Genomic DNA, 26,210 nt, shown 5'->3' on the forward strand with positions numbered 1-26,210 from the left:
TCGTGCAGGACATCTGTTGACCAGCCTTCAGGGTGAGTTTAGGACTGGCCATTTGGCAAGAACGGGTGGCTGCTTTGTTTAGCCATGTTTTTTATTCTGCTCATCTATTTTTACCCTATTCATCATACCCTATTTGTTTACTCCAAAGACAATCAACAAATGTCTGCTCTGTGCCAGGAATGCAACTTCAAGCATACTCAGTATTAGGCATCTTCATTCACCTCCACTGTCTATATGTAATCAGTATAAAATCTTGTCACTTCCACATGCTGAATATTTTTCAAATCCATCTGTTTCCCCACCCCACTACTCCAAATTTCAAACCAGCAATATTATTTTTAAAGTTTTAAATTTTAAAATACAAAATCACTGCTTCACTCTCAGACCTCAGAAGAAAACCACTTACCCAATCACAGTCAGCAGTACCACAACAGACGGTAGCCTAAGGAGCTCTGCATGGTCTCTCACAAATCATCAAAGAGATGACCTGTTTTTTTTCTTTGCTTCCTAGGATGTTCTTAATTGTTTTTTTTTTTTTTTTTTTCTTTTCTCCTTTTTGGTACCAGGGATTGAACTCAGGGGCACTTGACCACTGAGCCACATCCCCAGCCCTATTTTGTGTTTTATTTAGAGACAGGGTCTCACTGAGTTGCTTAGGGCCTCATCTTTGCTGAGGCTGGCTTTGAACTCAAGATGCTCCTAGTCAGCCTCCCAAGCCACTGGGATTAGAGGCGTACGCCACCGCCCCCGGCTCAATATTTTCTTTTGAGATATCTTCTTTTACATACCATAAAACTGGCCTGTTTTGGCTGTACACTTCAAGGATTCTTAGCAAACTTATCAAGAGGTGTAGCCATCATTAAATCTGACTTTAGACATTTCCATCAACTGAATGATATCTCATTTTCCTACTTGTAAGCCATCCTGTGACTACCAGCAGAACCAGGCAACCCCTAAGCTACTTTGTCTCTATGGATTTACCTACTACTCATTTCACATGACAGGAATTATAGAATAAATGGCCTTTTGTGTCTATGTTCTTATTCTTCTCATATTGTTTCCAGGGCTCATCCTTATTGTAACATGAGTCAGTAGTTAATTCATTTTCATGACTGAGTGATATTGTACATTTTTTAAAAACTACTCATCAATAGACAGACATTTTGATTGTTTCCATCTTTTCACAGCTGTGAATAAGACTATTATATATATTTGTGTATAAGTATTTGGGTGAACATATTTTTAGAAATAGAAAGCCTAAGCCAAACAGTAAATATATATTTACCTTATTTGAAACTGCCAACACTTTTGCATTCTCAACAGCAGGATACAAGGATCCAAATGTCTCCATATCCTCAATAAAACTCATTATTGACTGGCTTTGTTTTATTTTATAATGCCCATCTTTATCACTATGAAGTAGTACCACATGATGTTTACATTTTATTTTCCATAATGAAGTTGAACATCATTTCATGTACTTCTTGGATACTTGTATTTCTGATTTGGAGAAATATCTATTAAAATACTTTACCCATTTTTTTACAGCTGAATTTTAATGTGATTTTAGTTGTTGATGGACATTTATATTTATTTATTTATTTTTATGTGGTGCTAAAGATCAAACCCAGTGCCTCAAACATGATAGGGAAGAACTCCACCACTGAGCCACAAACCCAGCCCACCATTTTTATTGAAATGTAGTGTTTTCGTTGTGTTGTAAGTGCTTTTTGTTGTGTTGTAACTTTCTGTTTTGGATATTAGACTGCTATCAGATATACAGTGAAATTATATTTGAACAAGCCTGATCTGTTTCCAGTCTGGTGACATTATGAATAAAAACTGCTATAAACAAACATCATGTAAAACTGATTTTGTGAATATATATTTTCAGTTCACTCAAGATAATTACCTGGGAGTGGAACTGGTGGGTTACAGAACCTATGAGTGTTTAATTTCATAAGCAATTACAACAAGTTTTACCAAAGCAGTTTTACCATTTTACCACTGTCCCCAACAATGTATGAGAATTGTATCTGCTCCATGTCCTTGCCAATACTTGATGTTCTCAGTCTTTCAATTTCAGCCCTTATGAGGAGTACCTTCTTGGCGTGTTGATTTGAATTTCTCTTGGTGACTAATGACGTTGAACATCTTTTCATGTACTTATTGGTCACTCAAGCATCTTTTTTTTCCAATTCTTTATTTTTAAACTGACAAATAGAAATTGTAAATATTGGTCATGTACAACGTGTTGTTTTGAAATGTGTTTACATTGTACAATGGCTAAACTGAGCTCACTAACAGATGCATTACCTCCCATAGTTATCATTTTCCTGTGGTGAGAATATGTAAAATCTACACTCATAGCAATTTTCAAATATATAATACATTGGTATTAACTACACTTTCCATGTTACACAATAGAACTCCGCAGCGTCTTCCAGTCTAACTCAGATTTTGCATTCTTTGATCAACGTCTCTCCAAACCCTGCCCCTAAGCTTCTATTGCCATCTCCTACCTACTTTTATGAGTTAAAACATTTTTTAGATTCCATGTATAAGTGAGATCATGTGGTATTTGTCTTTCTGTGCTGGCTTGTTTCACGTAATGTTCTCCAGCAGTTCCATCCATGTTGTGGCAAGTGATAGAATTTCATTTGTGTGTGTGTTTGTATGTGTGTGTCTCAATAGCATTCCATTGTGGATATGTACCATGTTTTCTTTATCCATTCGTCCATTCATTGGTATCCAGCTTGACTCCGTATCTAAGCTACTGTGAACAATTCAACAATAGACAAGAGCATACAGGTATCTCTTTGGTATGCTGATATCATCTCCTTTGGAAATATAACCAGAAGTGGGATAGCTGGATCATAGGGTAGATTTGTTTTTAACTTTTAGAGGAATCTCCATATTGTTCTACATAATTGCTGTAAATAATTTATACCAGCCAACAGTAATATAGAGGTTCCTTTTTTTTTTCCTGTGGTGCTGAGGATTGAACCCAAGGCCTTGCACATGCTAGACAAGCGCTCTACCATTGAGTTACAACTCCAGCCCAGGAGACCCTTTCTCTGCATGTCCTCACCAGCACTTGTCCCCTTTTGTCTTTTTGCTAATAGCCATTCTAACTGGAGCAAGATGGTATCTCACTGTGGTTTTGATTTTCATTTCCCTGATGATTAGTGGTATTAAGCCTTTCCTATACCTGTTGGCCATTTGTGTATCTTCCTTTGAGGAATGTCCATGCAGGTCTATTACCCATTCTTTAATCCATTACTTGCTGTTTTGCTAATGAGTTGAGTTCCTTATATATTATGGGTATTAACCCTTTGTCAGGTTATATAGTTTGCAAATATTTTTTTCTCCATTCTGTAGGTTGTCTCTTTACTCTGTTGATCGTTTCCCTTGCTGCCTGGGCTTTTCTTTGATACATGATTTTTTAAAAATTATTGATTCAGTCTCATTATTGATCTCTTCAGGTTTTTTATTTATTCATGATCAAATCTTGGTAAGGTGTGTGTCCAGGAATTTACCAACTGGTTCCAGATTATCAAATTTCTGGCATATAATTGTTCATAATACTTGCTAATATAAATCCTTTGTATTTCTGTGGTGTCAGTTCTAATTTCTCCTGTTTCATCTCTAACTTTATTTGAGTCTTCTTTTTCCCTAGTTAGTCCAGCTGAGAGTTTGTCAATTTTGTTTACTTTGTCAGAGAATCAGCTCTTCATTTTGTTGATCTTTTGTAATTTTACCTCTATTTCATTTATTCCTGCTCTGATCTTTATTATTTCTATCCTTTTACTAATTTTGGGTTTGTCTTGTTTTTCTAGTTCTTTGAGGTGTGTGATAGGTCATTTGTATGAGGTCTTTTCTGCTTTTCTTAAAAAAAAATTTAATTGTAGATGGACACAATACCTTTATTTTATCCACTTATTTTTTACATTGTTTCCATTTTTATTTCTTTTAAGAAATTTTAAAATTTCCTTCTTAATTCCTTCCTTGACCCATTGGTTGTTCAGGAGTGAGTCGTTTAACTTCTGTGTTTGTATAGTTTCCAAAGTCTTCCTTGTTATCGGTTTCTAATTTTGTTGCCCTGTAATCAGAAAAGATGCTTGATATGATATCAATGTTTCAGCAGTACAGGGTGCCCCATGTCCAGGTTTGTCCCAAATCCACAGTTGGTTTGTTGTCTGTCATGAACTTGCAGAGTGTCTGAGAAGAATAGTCTGAACTTGCTAGCATCCACCTGTGTCCAGGTTAGGCTCACATGCCTCATTCACATTCACTGTACTTTGTTAAAGTACCATGTGATTCTGCCAGGATTTGGGCCTCACTGTGAAGTCAATAACCCCAGGCTCCTATGCCAAAACTTGGCACCTACCTCCCTTTTCTTTCCCCCAGCAGACAATTACTCTCTCCATGTTGTGCTTCCTGGGGTTGAGGGAGGAAAGGGTGGACAGTTCCATGCTCACCAACGCTACAATGCTGGATAACATCTGGAGCCCACAACCTGCTAAGACCAACCCAACATTGGGGTAGGAGCAAGACTCACTCTGCTATGCGCTTTCTACTGCTGTGGCATACTCATGGCCCAAGACCACTGCAACAGATCACAGGTGATGTTGGCCAAAATAGAGGTCTGATTAGTAGGGGCTGAGTCTATGCTGGCATTACGGTGGGTCCAGAGGCTCTGTTTTCAGGCAGTGGCCTGGGGGTGGATGCTCTTAGGATCTTCTCAGTGTAGGTTTCACAAGCCTGGCACTGAGTTCCAAGACACGGTCCTGTGCTCGCTTTCCTGCCCTGTCTTTCAGAGGGAGTGGTTTCGCTTCTCACTCTGCTGCCCGAGGTTGGGGTAGTGTTGGTGGGGCAGTCCCTTGGATGTCCAAGCTGATCCTAAGCTGGACCACAGTTGGGTTATTTTAGTCAGCTTTTTCACTGCTGTGACTAAAGGGCCCAACAAGAACAACCGTAGAAGAGGAAAAGTTTATTTGGGGGCTCACAGTTTCAGAGGTCTTAGTGGACAGAAGTCCGGCTCCAATCCTTGGGGCTCAAGGTGAGGTAGGACATCATGGCAGAAGAGTGTGGGAGAGGGAAGCAGCTCACATGGTGATCAGGAAGCGGAGAGAGAGACCCCACTCTCCAGATACAAAATATATAGCTATGCCTCAATGCCCGCCTCCTCCAGCCTCACCCTACCACTTCAGTTACCACTCAGTTAATCCCGATCAGGGGATGAATTCACTGGTTGGGTTAAGGTTCTCACAACCCAACCATTTCTCCTCTGAACCTTCTTGCACTGTCTCACACCTGAGCTTTTGGGAGACACCTCACTTCCAAACCAAAACATGGGTCTTTCAGATGCAGGGATCTGCACTGTTTAAGGGGTACAACAACTATCATGCCACAGCTGACAGTGATGTGGGCTGAAACGAGTTTGTCCTGCAGATGCCAGGGTTCCGGTCTAGAGCTCCATCTGAGAGCTCTGGCCTGGGTATAGGAGGCCTCTGTTTTCTACCTGGTGCTGGGTCTCATGGCTGTGGACCAGCCACTGAGTTCAAAGTCTTGTGCTAGTTGCTCTGTCCTGTTCCCCAGGAGGTGGAGTCTTGGTACTTTTTCTGCTGCCTAAAGGCTGGAGGAGCGGTAGTGGAAACAATCCCTTGGCCTCTTTGGCTAACCCAATTCCAGCAGCTCAGTTTATAGGGACTGCTAGCCTTGGGACAGGAATCATGGGGCTCTGCCAGGCACTGGGTTTCACCTTGGCAGGACCAGTAGTAGGTTTCAAGTCCAAGATCTGGACTTAAGCCCCTCTCCCTCCTCCAAGTGGGAGGCTTCTCTCCCCATGTTGCACTGTTTGAAGTTGGGGTAGGAGTGATGCAGGCAACTCTTTCCTTCCTGCCTTCTTTGACACATCTTATTATAACTAAACCTAGCACTGTGGTTTTATGGTGTCTCACCTGGCTTCCTTAGCTCTTGTGAAGGTAGTTTGGTGCATAAACAGCTGTTTAAATTTGTGGCTCCTTTAGGGAGATTATCACTGGACATCCTACTCAGCTATCAACCTTGCACTCCTGGCATAAGCCCTACTTGCATATATTAACATGCGCACACGCACACAACATGTGCGCGCGCACACACACATACACATTGTATATTGATGGTGTGAGTCCAGTTAGGAGATACGTACTGCACAGTAAGTTAAACAGGGAATATTAATATAAAGAATTGGGGGTGCTGGGGTTGTGGCTCAGCAGTGGAGCGCTCGCCTAGCACTTGCGAGGCCCTGGGTTCGATTCTCAGGGCCACATATAAATAAATAAATAAATAAATAAATACACACATTATATCAAGCTACAACTAAAAAATAAATATTTTTTTAAAAGGGGGCTGGGGATGTGGCTCAAGCGGTAATGCGCTCACCTGGCATACGCGGGGCGCTGGGTTCGATCCTCAGCACCACATAAAAATAAAATAAAGATGTTGTGTCCACTGAAAACTGAAAAATAAATATTAAAAAAATTCTCTCTTCTCTTTTTTTAAAAATTTTTTTTAGGTGTAGATGGACACAACACATTACCTTTATTTTTAATGTGGTGCTGAGGATCGAACCCGGGTCCTGCCCGTGCTAGGCGAGCGCTCTACCACTGAGCCACAATCCCAGCCCTGTCTCTCCTCTCCTCTCCTCTCTTCTCTCCTCTCCTCTCCTCTCTCTTTAAAAAATGGGGGTGAGGGGGCTGGGGATGTGGCTCAAGTGGTAGCGCACTCGCCTAGCATGTGTGAGGCACTGGGTTCAATTCTTAGCACCACATTAAAAAAATAAATAAATAAAGATATTGTGTCCACCTAAAACTAAAAAAAATAAATATTAAAAAAAAAAAAGAATTGGGAACTGTGGCAAAATAGTGAGTGTGTAAAATAGAAATAGTGAGCACAAAAGGAAAATCAGTATAGTGCCCTAGGGCTAAGGCCAAATAGGTAAGGAAGGATAAACCTGGATAAACTTGGAAGGGGTTCAGACCTTCAAGAATGAGTGGTGTGCTTCAGCCACCTGGTAGCAGAGCCATTTCCTTGTTTGGCCAGGCTGAATCTGACCTGGAGTTTCTGAGCAAACAACAGACCACCCTCTGGAACGGAGGGAGGGAGGCAGGCAATCAGCAACTGATAGCCTGAGTGTGTCATGGAAGTCTGAGTGTCCATGAGAGCAGGGAGACTTCAGAGCACATGGGTTGCACGGGGTGGGTGTGAGGAGTGAGAACTTGCAGAAAGAATGTCTTCTCAGTGTGTATCACTGCGGATATAGGAGGCTAGTGTGCAGGTCAAGAAGGGGCTTGCCCAGAGAGTCTGAGCATGTAAGGTTACACGCAGCAGTTGTAAATAGGCAGCTGCATGCAGGATATGATGGGGGCTCTGGTTTATCATGTCAAGAGGCCTATGGAAAGGGTATCACCACACTGAAGCTATAAAGTGGCAGAGGGACCAAATTCTGACTGAGAGGCTGAAGTTGCCTCTACCAGATGTCTTCACACTCACAGTACAGAATCCCAGCCAGGGCCAGAAACAGCAGGAAAAGGTCTTCCTCTTTCAGCATCCTTGCAGCACTCTCTTCAGAGAAAGCTTAACATTGTGCTTACTATAAAGGAAGGGGGATTCTTATATATCAAGAGCATACAGAAAGGTACATTGGGAACTGAGAGGCAATGAATTGGTAACTGACATATACTTAGCTGGTTTGAGTTTAATAGTGATAACTTCACATCTAGATTCCAGGGGATATTGGTCTCCAGTTTTCTTATAATGAGTTTTGTCACATTTTGATATCATCCTGACCTGGCAAAATTCAGTTTACCAAAGAGTTTGTGCAATAATGCTACATTCTTAAATTGTAAGGGTGCTCCATCTGATTACAGTGCCCATCATCTTTTGTTTATACCATAATTCTCAAATATTTGTTAGAGTTTACCAGGGAAATTCTCTAAAAATGGAGTTTACTTCTGGGGAGAATTTTGGATATTAAATTCAACCTTTCTTCATCTATAGAGAGCTAGTAAGATTTTTGTTTTACCTTTAGTTGGTGGCTCTTTCCAGAAATTTGTACATTTTATCTGAGTTTTCAAATTTGTAGTTGTTGGAAAAACATATAACGGCGCAGCCCCCCAGGAAAAAACCCCAACATGGCGTCTAACGACCCTCTTTCCCTTCTTTGTTTCTTTCACTGGCGTGAAACGTTCCCGCTGGCGCCAATGTTCTAACCCTGCTGGTGGGAAGCCTTAGCCCCAATGAGAATTAACTTCTTGGGCTCCGGAACTGACATATGGAAGAGCTTGCCAATAAACGGGCGACCTGTTATCTACCTCAGCCCCTGCTACCTCTCTTAGACCTATATAAACACACAGCCTTTTGTAATAAAGTGGAAACCTCTTTGGTGATCTGTGTCGTGTGGTGCGACCTTTTCCAGTCTTACAGTAGTCATAAATTCATTCATGATATTTTCTTATTATTTTCACATCTATAGATTCTTTAGTAATGCCAGATTCTTTATATTGGTAAATCTCACTCTATGTTTTTCTTTTTCTTGTTCAGACTAAGAATTTTTCAATTTGGTTGGTCACTTCAAATAGCCATCTTTTTGTTCTAATCCATCAAATACATCTTCTACTCAATCACTGAGCTCTCTTTACTTGGAAAATATATCAACTAATAAGAGGGATGGCTTTTCATATCAAATAAATTATTGCCTTTGTTTTCTTTCCCTCACTCCCAGGCCTCTATTGCCTCACATCAAAGCAGGAAAAAGAAAAAAAAAAAAAAAAGAAAAGTTACACAATAATATGATGACATCACTTTGTGCAAAAGCCCAGGAATAGTCTTATTTTAATCAAAAGAACATTACACAGCTATTCGCTAGTTTGTAATAGACTTTACTGGATGCTTCCTGCTAGTGGCCTTAGAAAACAACACCATCTAATATAAAAAGTTTAATACTAGATTCCATGTGGCCTTGGGCAAACCACAGGGCTTTGTCATTATTTTTTCTTACTTATAAAGTAAGATAATAATAGCTGTACTACTTGCCTCACAGGATTATAACATAGAGGGTCAATAAGATATCACATATGAAAATGTTCATAAACTATATATCTCCATTTGAAGCAAAGAGATTGCAGTTGTGATCCATTAAAAAAGTTATCTTTAGGAAAAAATGTACACAGAAATTACATTGGATTTCTGTTCTCGGGTACAAACAATGAGTCAAACTATTAGGGAAACCTGATTTTAAAACCTCTCTGCTACTTATGAGCCCTGTGGCACATTTAATTTAACTTTCAAGTTTCCTTACATGTAAAAGGAAGTTAATGACACCTTCCCTTCTGAAATGTCAAAAGGAGTGAATAAAATATTTGTGGAAGTACCTAGCACAGCACTGGAAGTTTCTGGAAGTAACAATGGGGGGTCAAGACTCTGGTGGAGACTATGCTTCCACACCCTATTCTCCCTCTGGGCATAGCTCCTCCAAGCCTGAGAGGAAGCACTGTTACATTCTTTCATTTGATTTTCATAGTATCACTATGGGATCCACTAAGCAGGTGTTACTATGCTCATTTTACATATGAGAAAACTAAGAATACTGGCTTTGATCGTGCTATGTACTAAAACCAATAAACACTGTCTGATACCCAAGAAGAGAACCACTGGATGTTTATTTCTATTTGCAAAGAACATCTTTGGCAGCGTCTGCTAAAGCTGAGCATACCCATACTTATGACCCAGAAATTCCATTCTTAAGATTATATCAAACAGAAGTGAATATAGATGTTCACCAAAAGACAATGGAATAGAATGTTCAAAGCAGTAGTATTTGTAGTGCTTCCAAACTGGAAATTACTCAAATATTCACCAACAGTACAATGGATAAATAAATTGTGCTGTGCTCACAAAATCAAATGCTATACAGCACCAAGGATGAATAAACGACTGCTGAACAATGCTGTCCTTTAATATTAAATGAAAGAAACAAAAGACACAAAAGACTAAATATATAGAAATGTATGAAGATGCATGTAGAAACATATAGATGTCAATGTGTGTGTAGTAGATATGATGATTCCATTTATATAAAGTTTTATTTTTCATAAACAGCAAATACTTATCTTTGGCAACAGAAGTTGGGATAGTAGTTACCCTTGGGTAGGAGAAAGAGTGTGACTGGAGAGGGCCATGAGGAAAGGTTATGGGCTTCTAGTTAATTACTTATTTATGTGGATGGTAGCGATACAGATATGATCCCATCGTGAAATTCATCATTATTTGTCTGCTTTGTGTGTGTGTGTGTGTGTGTGTGTGTGTGTGTGTGTGTGTGTTATACTTCAATAAAAAGTTAATCTGCCTTAGCCAAAACAGAAATCCATTATCTCAGCTAGGGTTTTCCATTGGCTTCCCATGGTGCTCACAAAAAATCCAAAGTCCTTACTGTGGCCTGCATGGTTACACATCATCTGACCCCTGGCGATTTCCTTTGTATCACTTCCTCCACTGTTATTCCCCTTGCTTACTCACCACCAGCCATGTGACCTTCTTGCTGATCTGCAAACACAATAAAATGCCTTTCTACCCCAAGGCTTTGTACTTGCTATTCCCTCTGCCTGGAATGTTCTTCCCTCAGCTGGTTGAATTGCTGGTCTCTCATCATACAGGTACCAGCTCCAATGTCACTTCTTCAAAAAATCCTTCACTCAGCACTCCATCTGAAATAGATTTCCCAGGCATGCTTAAACATATAACACCAATTTTTCTTCCTACCGTCTGCAACTAGCTGAAATTATTTAGATATTTATTTATTTCTAGTTTATCGTTTATCTTCCTCGAGAGAACATAAGGGGATCAGGTCTGCCATGTTCATCATTGTGTGTTTAGTGCCTAACACACTTTCTAGCTTGTAGTACATGCTCATATAAATGTTAGTATTTAATGAATTAATTAAGATCTTTGGGTGAACTGTCCAGTAGCTACTACAGCTGGCATCTCTCTCACAAAGGGAGATACATGAGAAGTTAAAAGTCACTGAAAAGAAACCTTTGTTAATACAGCCTACCATGCCTATCTCAGCTTGATGAGGGGCAAGCTGAAATCTTTCCCCAATGCTTCCATGAGCTTTGACCAATAAGGACGTACTCTATGAAATATGCTTTAGATAAAACATCATATCCTAAGATGGGGAAAAACCAACCGGAACTTAACTTCTATCCCCTATCCCCAGGTTCTCCAGAGAGAAACAAAATATGATCAGCAGGCAGAAGAGCTCCTCTCTCCAATCCTGTGCACCTAAGAGAATGTTGAATATTGTCAGCTCATCTGCAGAACAAGTAGTGAATGCAGAGAAAACCATTATACAAAGTAGTTCAATAAACAACAGATGTCTTTATTGTGTGTTTGAGATCTTTCTTTCTCACAATTCCATGTTAGGTACAACAACTATGACCGAGCTGTCATCAATACTGTGCCTTATGATGTCGTTCATCGTTGGTATACAGCACACCGGACTCTAACAATTGAGTTGAGGAGACCTGAGAATGAGCTTTGGGTCAAACTAAAGCCTGGGAGGGTATGTCCTAAACTCTAAAGATATCAAATAAGCTTGTTACACAGAAGCGGTGAAGAAAGCCAGGCATGGTGGCACAAACCTGTAATCCCAGTGACTCTGGAGGCTGAGGCAGGAGGACTGTAAGTTCAAGGCCAGCCTCAGGAAGTTAGTGAGACCCTGTCTCAAAAATTTAAAAACTGGTGGGCTAGGGTTGTAGCACAGTGGTAGAGCGCTTGCCTAGCATGTGTGAGGCACTGATTTCAATCCTCAGCACCACATAAAAATATGTAAAACAAAGGTCAAAAAAAATCCTTTAAAAAAATGAAAAGGACTGGGGATGGAGCTCAGTGGTAAAGCAGCCCGGGTTCAATCCCTAGTACCAAAAAAATTTTTAAAATGGAAATAAAAATAAACAAATCAATCAATAATGGTACTTGTTTAGTATGTGTCGTGTTGTTGCAAAGGAAACAGAGGGAAAAAAAAAAAGTCCTAGGCGCTGGGTGTGGTCCTGCCACTCACTCACTGAATGACCTGGGAGCAGGCCCCACCCCATCTCTGACATCTGTGACTCTATGTGAATGACGAGGGGTTTTAATTGCATGATCCCTAAGAGTTCCTCCACCTTCATGATTCCATTTCTTTTTCATCTTTATTTCCTCTGGATGGAGAATATCTTCATAAAACATAATGAAATAGCTTAACCCCTTGAGAAAGTATAGAGTGAGAAGTAGAAAAGAAAACGAAAGAATCAAACTACATGATTTGCTTTGAAAAGAGGACAATTATTCAAGAAACACAAACCCCTCAAGTGCAGGGCCCATTTATTACCTACTATTGCCTTTGCAACTTCCATTTATCCTGCTACAGGGTTACACCCGTCTGGGCTTCCAAAAGTCTGCTTAATTTAAAAATAAAAATATCGCACAGAATATAACCATAGAACCACCTAACGCTTTGCTTTTTAAATGATCTCTTCTGATTTAGGGTTCTTTGGGTTTGCCCTTGTTCTGATGATGTTTTCTCTTTTTATTCATTCACAGGTCCTATTTATAGACAACTGGAGAGTCCTACATGGAAGGGAATCCTTCACTGGCTACCGCCAACTGTGTGGCTGCTACTTAACGAGAGATGATGTCTTAAATACTGCTCGTCTCTTGGGGCTCCAGGCTTAAATTTGACAGCATTGGGATTAAGAACATACCTGCCACCTTGGCTACCAGAATTTCATATCAGCAGAATAATATTGTGTGAAAATCTACTTCATATTGTCTCTCTATCCCATCTCATGAAACAGAAGCGGCCCCTTTCTCTAGCATGGGAACATATTATAGAGAGGGGGGCTTCTGTCAACCATCTAGTGGGGTAGATCTTTCCCCCCAAGCTATAACATGAGCTCACATTTTCTAAGCCTTTTTAGATAATTTTGGTAAGTATACTTCAGAAACATAGAGAATTCCTTTGATTCTCCATATTGAAATCAAAGCAATACTGAGTAGGTAAATTTTCCTTCTGACTAGGACAGTTAGAATGAAATCCATTCTAGAAATAACACTGATAAATCAACAATTCACCTAAATTTTGGTCTTAATATCCACAAGGGAGAACATGTGGTACTTGTTTTTCTATCTGATTCACTTCCCTTAACATAATGTCCTCTAATCCCATCTATTTTTATACCAATGATAGGATTCTTTTATGACTGGATAGTATTCCATTGCACATATGTATGACATTTCCTTTATCCATTCATCTGTTCATGGGCATCTAGGTTGATTCCATATCTTGGCTATTGTGAATAATGCAGCAATAAACAAGACCATGCTAGCATCTCTTTGGTGTGCTCATAATCATTTCCTTTGGATACATGCCCAGAAGTGAGGTAGCTGCATCATATGGGAGATCTACCTTTGATTGTGTAAAGATCCTCCATACCGTCTTTCATAATCACCGTACCAACTTACATTTCCATCAGCAATGTATGAGAGTTCCTTTTCCTCCACATCCTCACCAACATTTGTTCTTTTTTCTTTTTCTTTGACAACTGACCTCTTAGAGGGGTCAGGCGTAGCGCTGCCTGGCATTTCTGATATGATTGGTGTTGCTCAGCATATTTTCACGTCTCTGTTGGCCATCTGAATGTCTTCCTTTGAGTCACATTGACCTAGGTCTATTGCCCTTTTTTTTTAAGAGAGAGAGAGAGAGAGAGAGAGAGACTTTTTAAAATATTTATTTATTTATATTTTTTAGTTTTCGGTGGACACAACATCTTTGTTTGTATGTGGTGCTGAGGATCGAACCCGGGCCACACACATGACAGGCGAGCGCACTGCCGCTTGAGCCACATCCCCAGCCCTATTGCCCATTTTTAATCAGGTTATTTGTTTTGGGGCAACCGAGTTATTGGGGTTCTTTATATATGCTGGATATCAACCCCATGCCACGTGTATTGTTTGGAAATAATCACTTCTCCCGCTCAGTAGGTTGTCTCTTTACTCCAAAGAGGGTTTACTCTGCTCTTCAGAAAGAAGCACCTTAACACCCTGAAAAACGATTGAGGATACCAAAGAGTTTTGGAGTTTAGGTTGTATCTATTGATAATAATTATCTTAGATATTGAGAGTCAGAAATATTTAAAATTAAAGAACACAGAAGCACACATCCCTCAGCTATCAGAGACAACATCACATGTCATGTCACCTCTGGAAAAGATGAGATGATGGGAGTGAAAAAAGAAAGTATCACCTTACCGTTATTGTAAAATAGTTTCATCCCTGTATTGCTACAGTATGACGAATTCAATTCTTTAGGGTAAATACCGAGGAGTGCGGTATAGCTGGGTGCCATTCCTCCAAACTCAGAAAGTCAAGGTTCATATGTTTTCTCTCATGTCAAAGCTAGAAAGGAGAAAAGGAAAAGGAATGGTGGCGGAGGTATCTTATGAAACTTAAAGGGAGACAGTAGAGAAGAGGAAAGGTACCAGAAGGGGAGGAGGAGGGGAGGGAAAGGACAATACTGGGCAACAATACTGGCCAAATTATATTGTTGTATTGTGTCCATGTATGAATATGTAATGAATCCTACCATTATATATAATGTACCAGTAAAAATGTGGAAAGACAGTTTTATCCCACAGACCCACTAAAAGGGCTTCAGAAACTCCCAAGAATCTTTGCTGGCAGGGAGGGAGCATACTAGAGATTGAACCCAGGGGTGCTTAACCACAGAACCACATCCCCAGCCCTTTTTATTTTGAAACAAGGTCTAAGTTGCTTAGGGCCTCACTAAGTTGCTGAGGCTTGCTTTGAACTATCGATCCTCTTGCTTCAGCTGAGGCTTGCTTTGAACTATCGATCCTCTTGCTTCAGCCCCCAAGTCACTGGGATTACCCAGCCCCCCAAGACTCTTTAGACCATACTTTGAGAACCAATGGGCTAGATGACTGGTTCCTTGGGACAGCCCTTTACATAGGCCTATGGATTGAAGGGTTTGGCTGAAACCCTAGATTTTGCTTTGTAGTGTCCTAGAACTGTAGACATTGTAGGAATTGTTTGGTAACACAAGCTCAGTGATAACCCAGGAACTGAATTCAAATATAGTGTTTTAATTTCTTCAAAGAGTCATCTCTCTCTAACTCACCTCTGAAGAACTTAAACTCCCAAGTCACAACAGTTCTTGTGGAGCAAACCCGTCACTTTGGTAGTTATATAAGGGAAATTTTTAGGGTTTTCAGAGACTGCTGAGGTTCCACATGATAATATTCCCTCCCTCCCCCGCCACCCCCCCCCCCACCACTAACAAACTTGTATTTTGGCAATTTGGTGGCATCTTAGGAGGTAATGTGTTTTCCTCCATTTATGATATTTTTCCTTCTCTTAAAATATTATGTTAATTGCCAAGATGTGACTGGGTCATATTTAATGCTTTCTTTCCTTTATTTCTTGAATGACTGATGTGTGAAAGTGGGATGGGTGGGGAATGTATGAGGCTTCTGTTCCCGTGGCTCTCACTGAAAATGAAGCTGTACAATAACCACATTGAGCACTGCAGAATGATGAAAGAACATGTAGGCCAGGGTGCACCCTACAGAAAAAGATATATATTATTAAGAAATATAGGAGTCATAAAGGGAAGAAAACTTACAGAGAATAGAGCCTAATCTGAATTTTTCAGTGAGTTCCCAGGAAACACTTGGTAGTCTATGCATTGTTTTATTGATCCATCCAGTGCTCCAACATGTGTTCTCAAAATATTTCTGCATTTTATTTTTACCATGAATCTTTAGGAGTCTTCCCTGAAATCTTTATTCCTGTCAGGTCAAAGGATTGAGAATTAATTTGGGGTCTTAAAGAGTTCTCTTTGCTATTATGCACTCCTCTAAAATATGTCGCTATTAGTCTTCCCCAGGACATTTGCCTTTTTTGAAGTTTTGTATAAATTAGCCTTGAAGATTACACCATAACTGAGGTTAGCATTGATTTATGACAAGTGAAGGACATACTCATGGGTCTGTAAAGACAAGGACAAAATGTGGAAAAACAGTTTTACCCCACAGACCCACTAAAAGCCCTTTCTAAAGGACTCCCCTTACCTTGACTCTCCTGAATTGTTAATGAAATAGTTCACTACCACACCCTCCTTTTCCTAAATGTTTAATCAATCCTTCTCAATGATGTGCTCCCTTCAGAGGAAGAAAGGGAGAAAGGGAATTATTGGACTGCTGATCATGTATTGAAACATGGTTGAAAAGTTTCGATGTGGGGTGTTCCCTTCCCACACCTATTCCAGGTGTTTCTGAGTATATAAGCCTGGGTCTGTGTCTACCAAGCTCACTGTAGACTCACTTTTACCTTTCTTCTCTGGTGGGATGGGATCAATAGTCTCAGGAGCACAGCACCTAACATGGTGCCTTACAAAGAGTAGTTTCATAATACAGATTTGTTGGGAGAGGAAGAAATGAATGAGTCCTTTTCAGACAAACTCATCAGAAATTACCTCATTCTCTATATGTCCTTTTCTGTTTGGCAGCTGAATGGCACCAAATTTTGTTTGCTTTTGTCTACAATGACCAACCCTCTCAGAATGCCTGGGACTGAGGGGTTTCCTCAGTTCTTAAAACTGGAAAAGTCCCACACAAACCCAGGACTCTTGGTCAGTCACCTTGCCTTCTTGCTGGGAGCTATTTATTTTTCTTTAGTTTTCATCACCCGTTTCCCTTTCTTTGTAAGTGTTTATAGATCACAGACTGTGGAGTCCGTGGTGAGAAGGAAAAAAGAATGTATGAACTATGGTGTGCTATGGAGGTTCCCAACGTCTGGTCCCCAGACCAGCAGCATCAGCATCATTTGACAATTTCTTTAGAAATGCAACTGTTCACGTCCCACCCTGACCTACTAAATCAGGAACTCTGGGGGTGGAGACCACCAGTTTGTTTGAGCAAGCCCTCCAGGGGATTCTGATGCACACCAAAGTTTGAGAACTACTTGAAGGGAAGAGGCCTGTTGCTGAATTTCTAAGCCCAGTTCTGGCACTAAATGACTTGAGGCATGCCCTTCTATTTTGAACTTGAGTTTGTTCTTCTGTGAAGTGAAAGCCTTGGACTAGGCAGCATCTAAAGGTTCTGCCATTCTGTAGTTATGCGACTTCGGTCATTTTGTCTGGCTTTTCATTGCTTAAGTTCTCTCATACAGGTACAGAACAGAAAACACCTACCTCATAGAGTTTTTTAAACAACTCTGTGGTTATTAAACTGAGATGTTCACAGCACACATTGTTGCCCAACAATAATAGCCAACTCTTACAGAGTGCTGTCTATGTGCTGGACACTGTTCTAAGTGCACTTAATCTCCACAACAACCCTGTCTCCATTTTACAGATGGAAACAACAACAAAAAAATAGAGGCAAAGAGAGATTAAGTGGCTTACCCAAGGTCACAAGGCTAAAATAAGTGTCAGACTTTAAATTAGAAACCTGAAGACAGTGGCTCCAGCGACAGTTCTTTTAACTAATCTGCCATATTGCTCAATAAATTTTGTTAACTCCCTCACCCTTTCCATGCTTACAGTCTAACCAACCATTCACAGACAATAATCATCATTCCCACTTTCACAGTTCTTCCAGAAAGATCTTGAAAGAACCATGAGCATATATAGATTAGTTGTGCAAGTAGTTTGAAAAAAAAAAAAAAACAAAAAACCTCAAAAACATTTTCTAGAAACATTGTCTGTGTCCTCATCCCCACACACCTGTAGCTCGTCAGAGCCAAAGACCCTGGCAGAGTTTGGTAGATGTTCTTTTTTGTTGTTGTCATTGTTGTTCAGACTTATAGCCAGGGGTTGGCAAGTTTGTGGGCAGCTACATTCTAGTCCTTGGCTTTACACAGTGAATGTGGCTTTTGCCCTCCATCTTGCTCAGAGTACTTTCGGACCACTATTCCTTGTAGGAGCTTAACTTCTGTCCACCATGCTTTGCTTCCAGACAAGCAAGCCTGACACTTCAATATGGAGACAAGCAACTGATCACATTCGTGTGTTTTTGTCTTGGCCATGCCTTTTTGAGTTTACTTTGTTAAATTTAGTATATCACTGCCAAGTGTTCCATAGCATGAACTAACTGTACTATCTTGGATGAGAAGTCAATGGAAATCTTTCCCATGTGGATTTTACTCTTCCCTGATTTTCTGAGTCGAGTTTGCAAACTACAGAGTGCACACTTTCTTGATGAGTTGGGTTTATCATTATGACTATCTGTTTTTGTGCCAGGCAATAATGCAGTATAAAGTCTTAGCTTGATTAATGGAATCCAACCTTCCTTTCTGGAAAAAAAAATCAGGCATCTTTTGCAATTGTGATAAATCATCTTAAGCCATGTTGGTGTGTAGCATACAGATTTGTAGTAGTGTTCTAACTTACTTTCCGTGTGGGTAGATAAACACGGACATTTACCCTGTGCACAACAGAGGATCACAAGTGTGGATGCTGTGTAAACTTGTGAAGTTAGTAAAGGTTTTCTCTGATAGATCCATCTTTATCCACAGTTTACCCATTGGGTGATGGGCACTCTCTCCAATTCAGGTATTTAGTATACATTTGGATTATGCTTTCTAGCTCCCTCTCTGATGCCTTGACTCAGGCAGGATAGTGTTATAAGAAGAACACAGACTTTAGAATGACCTAGGCTTAAATTCCATCTTATTAGCCTGACGAATTTTGGGAAATCAGCTTTCCTTCCTTGAGGCACTGTTTCTTCATATGCAATGTCAACTACCTAAAAAGGGGATGGGTACAAAAAAATTAAAAGCCGTGATGCAGAATGAACTGAGATCTTGGGTAGAAAGCATCCACCATAGTGAGCAGCACATAATTTACAGTCAGTACACACTAGCCGTTTATCACTGTTGCCAATATCATTACTTGGGAAAAGAGGAGGGATTGGGGCTAGCCTATGAAATCAACAGCCTTCTTAGAAGCAGCAAAGTTAGGAGACTCAGAACTGGAAAGGTGCAGGAAAATGCTAGGGGTCATGAAGTGCAGGTCTATGGCAAGGTATCTGACCTTTAAGGCCTGAGGGTTTATGGATAGGAAGTTGTTTGGGGGCTTGGGTGATCTGGGGATTCAGAGACGAAACAGAAGAATGGTCAGAGAGCCTGATGAGACAAATTAGGTCTGCAGAGTTTTAGGAAGAGTGGCTTGGGAAACACGTGTGGAGAATGAATGAAATAGGCAGGTGGACACCCATGTCCATGGTGATGTATAGGTGGGACCCATAGTTCTACATATAGCTTAATTGCCTCTCAGAACCCTCTTCATTTGAGAGGCTTCATTAACTCTCAGAACCCCCACTGAAACTACCATAAAATGATTTTTGAAAGGATTAGGGGGACAGGATTTGGAGGATATGATGGGGAGAACAGGAAAGGAAGCAGCAACTAAAGTTGGAATGCTGAAAAGCACGTGGATGACTAGCAGTTGATGTAGCAGATCCAAGAAGACCACAAAGTCGGAATCCTGAGACCTTAGTGGGAAAAGCCAAAAGCCAATCTATATCATCACCTGCCCTCAAGGATCTTCAAAAATTGCAACATGTAACTTTGGAAGTGGAGGTGAAGGTGGCTAGGCACCAAAATAATGAGTGTGTCTGTAAACTGGTTTAAGACGTAAATTCATTCCCAAATCCCCTCCAGCAGCCAAAGCCAGTGAGGGGCTGGCCTCTCCCTTCCCAGAGAGAAATCTGGAGTGCCGTTCCCTGGAGAGTGTAAAGGAAAGAGCCTCTGGACTAGAAATTCCTAAACCCGGTTGAGGGCTGGGTTCTCATATTGAAAACAGGGGGCTTAAGTGGATGCATGCATCCTGAAAGCTGTGAACCTCCAGTCTTCTTCCCTGACTCTGCCCCTAAAATCTGGCATCTGAAAGAGTCTTCTGTGGGCCATCTGACCAACCCAATAGAAAATATCTAAGGACAGTGACACTGAAGGTTCCCCAGTAAAAGGCCCAGCCAGGTTACTCTATCATGAGATGCATGGTTTATAATGTGAGGGGCAGGCGAAGGAAGACACCCATCCAGTTGAGGGCACTTACTTTTAGACCAGTTAGTTATTGCAAGGAAGGGAGTCAGACAGAGAAGAGGAAGCGAGTAGAGACCCTGGCGAGAGGAGGTCATTGATGGAGTGAATGAGGTACCTGGGGAGGCAGAGTGCGCTAGAATCCAGAGCGGGAGTAGAAGAGACAGCCTGAGACAGGACAAAGAACCTTTATCCCCCACTAGGATAGGATGAAAATAGTGAGATTTAGTTGAAAACTGAGTTTAATCTATTATTATTTTGCAACTCGAATGTCCACGGTGTCGTGCTAGGTAGTATTCATTCATCCATCCACTCATTCACACGACATTTTTTTTTTTTTTTTTTGAGCAACTACTGTGTTCCAAGCACTGTGCACAGTGCTGGAGATACCAAGACGAATCAAAGTTCCAGGCCTCATGGAGGTTACAGTCATAGGGCAAAAGCAGACTCACAACATTGGAGATAAGATCAAAACAAGACAGATTGCTCTGTGAGTTCAAGGGTAGAGAGATCTCATCCAGCAGGACTAATCTGCAAAGGTATCATAGGCTAGGTGGCCTATGAGGTAAAATTAAGAGGATGCCTTGGGTTTCTCTCAACTTGCAGTGATATTGGGGTTAGGGTGTCCTCCAAGATGTGGAAACACATGCAAAGATCCAGAGACAGGAAATCGCAAGAGGATGTGTTTCGAAAAGAGGGAGAGGCCCTGGTTGAGCACAGAGAATGCTGGGTGGTGCAGTTGAGAAGCAGGAATAGGGTGAGATGCAAAAATGTCATTGAGGCAACATCACAAAAAGCAACAGTGTTGAACTAATGAGTGGTATAAAGAACACCAGACTCGTATTAGAAACCTGCTTACATTCTAGGCCCAGCTCTGACACAAAATTGCCCTAGGTATGGTACGTGGCAACACAAGTAATGTCTGAACCTTTGTTTCTTCATCTGTCAACTGGTAGTAAGAATACCTTCCCTGCCTATTTCATGGTGTTATTAAGAGTCTATGAGTCAGTGAACATGAAAACGAACCTTTCAACAAATCTTTAAAGCAGTGGTACACACGTGTAAAGGGTTATTATTGAGGAAATGCAACGTGCTGGGGACACATCGGCAACTGAATAACCAGGGCGCGGGGGCGAGCCTACTGAAATATTCTCCTATGAGAATTTTAACAGGCTTTTGAATGTAGTTGTTAGGACTGGGGATATAGCTCAGCTGGTAGAGTGCTTGCTTTGCATGCACCACAAAGCCCTGGGTTCTAATCCCCAGTACCACACACACACAAAAAGACAAATGTAGTTGTAAGGTAACATGGTGAGTGACTCAACTCCTAATCATTTGGAACATCCATACATCAAATTTACACAGAATGAAAGTAGATTTGCCCTATCTGGTAGCCCATCTATGAGGACCATAAAGCAGTAGCTATTCTTTTAGAAACATAACAGCTTAACAGGAAAGACAAAAATGGACAAGTTTCCAGTTGTTCTTCATTTGCACAATCAAACTTCACTGACCACTCTGCTGAGTACTGAAGGCAGGGCACAGTAGAGGAGAGACATACAATTTCTGCCTTCAAGCAGATCTCCTTCTGCCATGGGAGGCAGGCATATTAACAGTCAGTGTCAATAGCAGGTAAGCACAAGGGGTCCGTGATAACTCAGAACAAGGGTACCTAAACCAGTGTTTTGCAGCTGAGTTTATGTAAATATGAAGTAATACCATTCCTCTGGCTTTACAGGTGAGGAAACAGACTCCAGAGAACAAGTGGCAGAGGCAGTACTTTAACCTGGGCCTTTGAACTCTTGGTCCAGGGCTTTTTCTTCCTCACCACAGCTGCCTGTTTTGCTTTGTAAGTATATTTAGGCCTAATGCAATGGCGGAAGACAATGTTCTTTTGTGTGTCCCTGCACATCCTAGACTGCTCACTCCTTTCCAAGAGATGGATAGGAAACTGGGGGCTGGAGCACCTCCATGTGTCCAAAATGTTGTATTTCAGACACCTTTTTAAAAAGTAATGGGCTGGGGTTGTGGCTCAGTGGTAGAATGCTTGCCTAGCACACGTGAGGCACTGGGTTCCATCCCAGCACCACATAAAAATAAATAAATAAAGTAAATGTATTGTGTCCATCTACAACTAAAAATTTTTTTAAAAAAAGTAATGAAAGTTTTCACAATATAAGTTCCTGTTGAAAGTTCCTCAAGAACCCAGGAGTGTGTGCTTCTTGTGTGTGTGTGTGTGTGTGTGTGTGTGTGTGTGTGCATGTGTGCGTGTGTGCACATGCTCACCTGTACACAGGTGCGTATGCATCAGAGTTTGGAGCAGGGACGGTTGGAAACATTGGCTCCTACATTTTCAACAAGCCTGTGTGGAGAGAAAATGGAAGGTGAGTCCCAACAAAACTGGCAGAAGACGACAGATGAAAACCAGTCAGAGCAGAGATCTCAGGAGACACCAGGAGAGTGGTGTCTTCTGCCCATATCTACTGCTTCACTGGCAGTTCCATACAAAGTATACATAGGGAAAGTGGTTTTTCCTTCACCATACTCCTCTTCTGGGAATTTTATGGGAATTCCCAGGTGTTGTGTGGGTCATCAGAGGGAAAAGGAATGATTTCTATTTCTGGAAATATTGCAGACTACATAATCTGAAATCCCTCCTTGCTACAAAACACCTAGAAAACCCAGATAACTGATGGTCCATTGTTGCCAAAAGTGACATCCCATGAATATCTGGGAGCCTCCTTCCATTTCAACACTAAGGCAACTGAAAAAAATAAAGGGACCATACTTACTCCTAAGATATCCTCCATCCATTTCTTTGGACCCTATCATTCTTCGGCTCTTGTATCCACTGGTTCACTTGACCCTTTACTGAGCACTGACTGTATATCAGGCATTGATTGTATTTAATGAATACAAAGTTGAAGGGCATGGTCCTTACACTCAAATATCTCAGGGTGTTGGGCAGGGGCTCTTAACCAGAGCTGTACCTCAGAATCACTGGAGAAGGTTTGCAATAATGCATTCGCCTGTCCTTCCCACCTCCCGCAAGATTAGAATTTCATTCTGGAGGGAAACAAATGACCTGAAATTCTTTCTGTGTTGAACTCTTAAAACCTGGAGTCTGAACAGAATCCAAAGCTTTACATGGCCCTCTATAGAAATACGAAGGGAAGGGGGTTGGAGTTGTAGCTCAGCGGTAGAGCACTTGCCTACCATGTGTGAGGCACTGGGTTTGATTTTCAGCACCACATATGAATAAATAAAATAAAGGACCACTAACAACTAAAAAATATATAAAAAATTAAAAATGAAAAAAAAAACGAAAAAATGAAATACAAAGGGAAGGAGAATTTCCTCCAGACAAGATAGATGCTCAAGCTCAGGGGAAGATGCCCAAGAGGTGAGATCTCTTCAGCAGCAATATCAAGAAATGGGTAGATTTGAGAGGCATTTTGCAGGCTGAGTCGAAGGGACTTGGTGCCTGCTTAACTGTGAGAGAGGGGTTGAAGGAGAGGAAGATGTCAAAGTGACTCCTGGGTTACTGATGTGAAAAACTGGGCACAATGTGCTTAAACAGGGAATATTAGAAGATGACAGAACTTGGAGAGAAGATGATATTTTTGGTCGTGGATGTATCTGAGCAGAAAGCCTTAGCTGGACATGATGTGTTCTTCAATCTCCTCTACCACAGGCAATATACCATGCTGGTCAATACTGGGAAGAATATGTCTAAGAATTCCCCATGAGCTCCTAGTACAAATCCAGGTCATTTTTTTACCCCCAATCCCTCCACCAAAATTGCTCTTGCCCAAGGCCCCTAGCAGCTCTTACACAGTGACTCACAGTGACTATGTCTTAATGTTTGTCATTCACAAACTCAGCAAATGTTCCTGAGTTTGTCACTTCTTGCTCAGTTCTCCTTCTGAACATTTGCTCCCTTCTCCTTCGGGTTCAATTCTCTCCCAGATCTCTCATTCTCACTCTTGATCTCACTCTCTCCTCTTTTCCTGTGAAGACACTCCTCCAGTCTCCTTCCAACTAGTTTCTTCTTTTGCCTGTCCCTTAAAGGAAGTTGTCCTTGATTCCTTTATGTGTCCTTTATCACTCCCTACATGATCTGAACTGCATCCATGGCCTCAAGAACTACCCTGATGACTCCCAAATCTATATTTCCAGTCCTGATCTCACTCCTTCATCTCCACCTGTTTATCCCACAGGTGTCTCCAATTTCATATATTCCAAACCGTACTCACCTTCCAACCAATACCTGCAAGTTCTCCTTCACCCCGTATCTCCAATAATGGCTCCAAAGTCCACAATCACCACACTCTACCCTCAGGGAGTCATTCCAGAGCCTCAGCCATGGCGGCCACCGCCGCCACCACTGCCACCTCCTCTGCCGCCGCCTCCTCCTCCTCCTCCTCCTCTTCCTCCTCCTCCTCCTCCACCCCCCCAACCCCTTTCCCTGCCAACCCATGCCCTACTTTTCTACTAGGCTAATTTCTACTCATTCTTTAATTTCTCCAGGAACATTTCCCAACCCCACAAGTCTGTATGAGGTACTCCTTCCATGTGTTCCCACAGCATCTTAAACTTACCTTCACATAGCACTTACCGCAGTATAGTGTTGTAATTGTCAAGTTCCATGTCTATATCTTCTGCTAGTCTGCAAGAAGGAATGTGATCCATATTTGCTCATTGGAATTTCCTCAATTCCTAACACAGTCCCAGGCATACAGCAGGTACTCAGTGCATATCTGTTGAAGGAAGGAGAAACGAATCATCATGTCTCCAGCTAGGTTCACCATTATGAGAAATATGTAGTAAAGTACCTATTATGTGCATTTTACTACCTAAACTTTTCTTCAAAAAACTGAATCTGTCTCCTGGTCTTATCTACCAATGCCATCATCCTAGTTGAGATATATATTATTTCCTCACTGGGATACTACAGCAGCTTCAATCTCAATCTTCTTTGCTCTGTTCTGCACACAGCTACCACAATGATCTTTCTAGAAGCAAATCAGTTCATGTCACTACCAAGATTAGATTAGTTGGTTCACTATAACCTATAGGACATTCCAAGACCCGAGCATGGCAAAAAAGAGCCTCCATGACCTGGCTCCTATCAACCTCTTCTCCAGCTACATCAACCACCACTGGCCCACCAGCACTTACTCTCCAACCTTAAGGAACTAATTGCTGCTCCCCCCAATCCCGCCAAATGCCTTGGCTTCTCATCATGCCACAAATTCCTTCACACACACACACACTTTGTCTCCAAGTAGCTTACCTGATTCACTCCTATTCTTTCAACAAAATGTTCGTTGACTATTTATTATACATCATGACCAAGTACCATCTAACCCACAAATATAAGGTTGGCTCAACATATAAAAAATCAATTTATGTAGGATGGCATATTAACAGAACTGGGGGGGGGGGGGCGGAGGCAGGGACGGGTTCAACCATCATCTTAATCACACAGAAAAAGGATCATCTGACAAAAATCCAATGCACTTTCACAAAAATAAATTCAATAAAGTAGAAGTACAAGGAAACTTCCTCATCCTGGTACTGTGCATCCATCGAAAACCCAGATATATAGAAACACTAAAGCATCCACCAAAATGTGTGTTGGGGAAGGGACGAACCCTATTTGAATATCCAATAAATGGGCTCAGCAAAGTTACAGGATCCAAGATCAACATGCAAAAATCAGTTGCATTTCTATACACTGGCAGCTAACAAACTGAAAAGGAGGTTAAGAAAATAATTCCTTTTATGATAGCATCAGAAAGAATAAAATACTGAGGAATAAATTTAACAAACACATGTAAGACGTGTACTCTGAAAACTATAAGACATTGCTGAAAGTTATTAAGAAGACCTAGATAAATGTAAAGTACTCCATGGTGATGGGTTGGGACACTTAGTGTTGATAAGGTGGCCATAATCTCCAAGGCAACATACAGATTCAGGGTGAAGCCTGGTGGAATCCAACCTGCCTTCTTTGTAAAAAATTGACAAGCTGATCCTAAAATTCATGTGGAAATACTGAAGAC

The 26,210-nt window shown here is 41.1% G+C and overlaps 1 long non-coding RNA gene across 2 annotated transcripts; it reads left to right on the forward strand.

Moving 5' to 3' along the window:
- The first annotated feature begins 4,053 nt into the window (after nucleotides 1-4,053).
- LOC143638455 (uncharacterized) lies at nucleotides 4,054-13,411 on the forward strand. Of its 2 annotated transcripts, XR_013154611.1 has the most exons (3): nucleotides 4,054-4,625; nucleotides 11,261-11,605; nucleotides 12,625-13,411. It is a non-coding gene; the product is annotated as an uncharacterized LOC143638455 (long non-coding RNA). The 2 variants fall into 2 exon arrangements; XR_013154610.1 differs by lacking the exon at nucleotides 4,054-4,625 and having other exon boundaries at nucleotides 6,611-11,605.
- Nucleotides 13,412-26,210: the final 12,799 nt, after the last annotated feature.

Source organism: Callospermophilus lateralis, chromosome X (assembly GCF_048772815.1).
Source record: "Callospermophilus lateralis isolate mCalLat2 chromosome X, mCalLat2.hap1, whole genome shotgun sequence".
NCBI classification, from domain to species: Eukaryota; Metazoa; Chordata; class Mammalia; order Rodentia; family Sciuridae; genus Callospermophilus; species Callospermophilus lateralis.